We start from the raw sequence: 4478 nt of genomic DNA, 5'->3' as shown, positions 1-4478 counted from the left end.
TTGATCACTTCCCACCCACCCACCCTCCCCCACCTTCCCTCTGAGGTTCTGCAGTCTGTTCTATGCTTCTATGTCTGTGGATCTATTTTGTTTATCAGTTTATTTTGTTCATTATGGTACAGAATTTACCAGGGGACCAAAGAACACACAGGAGTACTTGGAGACACAGGAAAAAAACATTTATTTTCAGATATTTCACATGTACCAGTACAGTGACTCAGGGGAGCCTGTTTCCAAATCCTGAGCAAACCAATATGGAGGAAGCTTTCCCTTTATACCCTTTGGTTTCTTTGTCCCCCAAATATGGGATGGGACTTCCGGACCTTTCTCAGGCTTGAGGAAAGAGGGCCCTATCGGGAACTCAGGGGCGACTGGCCAGCAGAAGGATGACTGGTGGGATGGGGTGGAGCTGCAGCCCACCTTGGTCACTGGATTGGTCTGCATGGAATCCAAGGTGGTTTCCACCTGCCCATTGGCTTTAAACTGGACAATCTATGGTCAGGGCTGCCTGTCACTATTTGAGCCAATTAAGCAGAGACAGAGTTGAATCATATATGAGCATTTATTCCAATATTGCTGGCAGTATTGGAGAGCAGCAGGTCATCCATAAAAATCTGCAACCCCCCATAAGCCAGCTGCTTATAGTGGGTAGGACAAAGATTACATGGGGAAGTAGGGATTACAGGCATGGGGAATAGGCAATGCGGACTGGGGCAGGACTCCATTGTTTGGGCAACAAGGTTGTTAATCTTTCCCTGATAGTAGGCAGTTCTTGAATGAGAATGGACTGCATTCCAAGGTTAACTTCCTGGTCCAAGGTTGATTCTCAGGCATTGGGGAGGGGGGTGGCCTACAACTCTCAGCCAGGTAGAATGTCCTTTCTTTAATCAGAACAAAGCAATCACGGTTAATAGAGCATAATTAATATTTCTTATAATGATAGCTAGTCCTAATATCCTATTTTTGCCCCCAATAGGTTAACACTATTATTCTTGGGGGCATTAAATTAAGGAATGATGTGTGGAGCCAAGAAAGTGGCTTATTCAGTTAGATTCTGAATCAGAATCAGGAAATAGTCTTTATCTGTGTGTGGACGAAAGGAGCCACATGTTAACTTGACAAGCTCAGGGAAGGCCTGCATGGTGGTCTTGCAAACTCAGAGACCTAAAGTAACCACAAAGGATGGTCTTGTTGTGAGAATAAACAAGTCATCTTTTCCGTCAAAGAACAGTCTAGACAGCTACCATTTTGGGCTGCGTGACCTGGCAGCGGCCATGTTGGCCGCATGGCTTGCAGCTCCCCAGGGGCCGCCATCTCGAAACAGCAAAGGCAACCCCTCCCTTTGAATTAGCCAATCGCAAAAGACTGTGCACCTGAGCTCCAATCAAGAGCAAAGGACAGGTCACGTGCGTCAGGGATTATAAACCTGAGCAGACCCCCTGCTCGGTGTGCGCACCCTTCTACGTAGAAGTAAAGATATTTGCCTTGCTGCCTGGCTCCTGAGTATGTTTTGTGTTCTACCAGGACCCCTGACTTGGGGTGCTCGCCCTATTTCTAACATTGTGGACCAAAGGGACCCCATGCTAACCTGACAAGCTCAGGGGAGGCCTGCATGGCGGTCTTGCAAACTCAGAGACCTAAGTAACCACAATGGTCTGAAATTAAACTTTAACTAAAAGCAGTTATGGTGGGCAGTTACGTCCTAGGCCAGTATCTTCACTGACAAGGTCAACTTTTACCTTAACTGAGCTTATTGTCTTTTTGCTTCTAGGATAACATATCCTTGAAATGTCAGGGTAACTTGTAACTTCCCTTTTTTCAGGACCCCTCAGGGCACAACCAAATGCCCTGAGCACCAAGACAGATACCACAAATTCTTCATTGTTATCATGTTAATTGTTGACTGTAAACTATCCTGTACCCACCTAAGTATGTGTCTATCATTTTACTCTTTATTCAATCCCAGAGGTCCCTGCCTCCACCCCATTTGTTTTCTCCCACCTCTCTAATCTATCACCAGTGGATTTAATGTAACCCACCTACTTTGATTGCAATCTATTTATATAAAAACCCTGGGTGTAACGCGTCATGACCGAGGCTTGACCACTGGAAGGAAGTCAGTCCTGCAGGGGTCGTCTTGGAAAACGGCTGTGCTCTCCCCGAGCTGTTTCCCGTGAGGCAAGGTTTGAGGCAGCAACCGGCCCTTGGAGTGTGGAGGCATATCTTTATAAAGTTTTAATACATTATATTAGAGGTTGTGGTGGTACTGTTTTACCCACAGCATCTATAGGAATTGCTGCAAATTTACTTCTTGGTGGAAGCACCTTTCATTCCCAATATAAATTACCAATTCCATTAAATAAAACTTCAATTTCTAGACTCGATATAAACAGTGAAGTTGCTAAAACTCTTAAAAAGGCCCAACTTCTCATTATTGATGAATGCACCATGGCATCCAGTCATGCTATAAATGCCATAGACAGATTACTAAGAGAAATTATGAATTTGAATGTTGTATTTGGTGGGAAAGTTCTCCTTCTTGGAGGGGATTTTCTACAATGTCTTAGTATTGTACCGCATCCTATGCAATCAGCCATAGTACAAACGAGTTTAAAGTATTGCAATGTTTGGGGATGTTTCAGAAAGTTGTCTCTTACAACAAATATGAGATCAGAGGATTCTGCTTATAGTGGATGGTTAGTAAAACTTGGAGATGCAAACTTGATAGCAGTTTTCATTTAGGAATGGATATTTTTGAAATCCCCTGTGAAATGATTTGTAATGGATCTATTATTGAAGCTACCTTTGGAAATACTATATCTATAGATAATATTAAAAATATATCTAAGCATGCAATTCTTTGTCCAAAAAATGAGCATGTTCAAAAATTAAATGAAGAAATTTTGTATATACTTGATGGAGATTTTCACACATATTTGAGGGATGATTCCATTGATTCAACAGATGATGCTGAAAAGGAGAATTTTGCCATCGAATTTCTTACTAGTGTTACTCCTTCGGGAATGCCATGTCATAAATTAAAATTGAAAGTGGGTGCAATCATCATGCTATTGAGAAATCTCAATAGTAAATGGGGTCTTTGTAATGGTACCAGATTTATTATCAAAAGATTATGACCTAACATGATTGAAGCTGAAGTATTAACAGGATCTGCAGAGGGAGAGGTTGTTCTGATTCCAAGAATTGATTTGTCCTCATCTGACACTGGCTTCCCATTTAAATTAATTCAACGACAGTTTCCTGTGATGCCAGCATTTGCAATGACTATTAATAAATCACAAGGACAAACTCTGGACAGAGTAGGCATATTCCTACCTGAACCTGTTTTCACACATGGTCAGTTATATGTTGCTTTCTCTGGAGTTCGAAGAGCATGTGATGTTAAAGTTAAAGTTCTAAATACTTCATCACAAGGGAAATTAGTCAAGCACTCTGAAAGTGTTTTTACTCTTAATGTGGTGTACAGGGAGATATTAGAATAAGTTTAATCACTTTATCAGTCATTGTTTGCATCACTGTTGTTTTTATATCATGTTTTTATTGTTTTCATATCATGTTTTTGTTGTTGTTATATCATGCCTCTGTTGTTGTTATATTCTTTTGTTACTGTTTATTTATTAATAAATTTATATATTATTTTCATATACATTTTACTAACTTCCTTTCATCTCTCACACTTCTATTATAGAGAAAGGGCAAATAGCAATATTAAAATATTTCTGCTAATTAATTCCCTTTTAATGTGCACGAATTTCATGCACTGGGCCACTAGTGTATAATAATAGATGAAAAACCTCTATTCTCTGGAGCATTATCCCAATTCGTTGAGATTCTGCTTCCTGCAATTGTTGACAGTTTGGCTCAAATAAACTCACAAAAATTCTTTACAGATTTGAATGTTTTTATGTTAACATGTGCAACTATAATTTAATTTTTCTTGGTGGCGATTAAAAGAAAGGTGAGGTCATTCTGGGGTCAATTTCACACATGTGCTCTGAGCCTTCAAGATGAAGTTGTGCATGAGGTTGGCATACTGTGTGGTGCTCTTGATGGGAATGCCTTCTGTGTTCACCACAGGATTCCCTGCACTCCTGACTTGGAAGTCACTTCAGTGTCTCCTCCACCTCTGCCATCTCTGACCAATCTGGTAGCTCCATGTCGCCAGCCTCCGTACATATATTTTTCAATAAATTTTTTAATCCCAAAAGTGACAGAGTGCGCCAAGCACCCAGCTCTTAGCCAATCTGGTTGCATCTCTACTGAAAATTTCTCTACAGAATGGACTCCAGGCTCAGTGTAATCAGAATGATATTTATTCAAGGCACCTGGTGCAGGTGGACTGATTTTGAGAAAGAAATCAGTGGTGAATGGGGAGAGAGCAGGCTTTTTGTGTGCTCAGGGAAAGCTTGCAGATGGCTTTAGGCTGACACACATATGCTGGTGCCAGACGTCCTTCC

General features: G+C 41.1%; 1 pseudogene; it reads right to left on the bottom strand.

Annotated features, from left to right (window-relative positions):
• Positions 1 to 1039: 1039 nt before the first annotated feature.
• LOC102438104 lies at positions 1040 to 4154 on the bottom strand (annotated as a pseudogene).
• Positions 4155 to 4478: the final 324 nt, after the last annotated feature.

Source organism: Myotis lucifugus, unplaced genomic scaffold (genome assembly GCF_000147115.1).
Source record: "Myotis lucifugus unplaced genomic scaffold, Myoluc2.0 scaffold_6260, whole genome shotgun sequence".
Lineage (NCBI taxonomy): Eukaryota > Metazoa > Chordata > Mammalia > Chiroptera > Vespertilionidae > Myotis > Myotis lucifugus.
The sequence above is the reverse complement of the archived record's forward strand: the minus strand, read 5'-3'. Positions and strand labels throughout refer to the sequence as shown.